Source organism: Amphiura filiformis, chromosome 17, assembly GCF_039555335.1.
Source record: "Amphiura filiformis chromosome 17, Afil_fr2py, whole genome shotgun sequence".
Classification (NCBI taxonomy): domain Eukaryota; kingdom Metazoa; phylum Echinodermata; class Ophiuroidea; order Amphilepidida; family Amphiuridae; genus Amphiura; species Amphiura filiformis.
Genome location: NC_092644.1, coordinates 10,358,975 through 10,359,179, shown reverse-complemented (window position 1 = coordinate 10,359,179; position 205 = coordinate 10,358,975).

Genomic DNA, 205 nt, shown 5'->3' with positions numbered 1-205 from the left:
CTAACCCTGGGGAGAACAAATATCAACAAGATGTAGTGATTTACAGTCTACCAACTTCAAGCCCTTAACATATTGTTTGATTGGGGGTCAGGGGGAGGGGCTCTCGATGTTTCAGGGGGAATGTGGAATATCCCCCGGTATATCCCCAAAGAAAATAGTATAATAGTGCCAAAATGGTCCACCAAATGACTTGAATTGAGTCTTC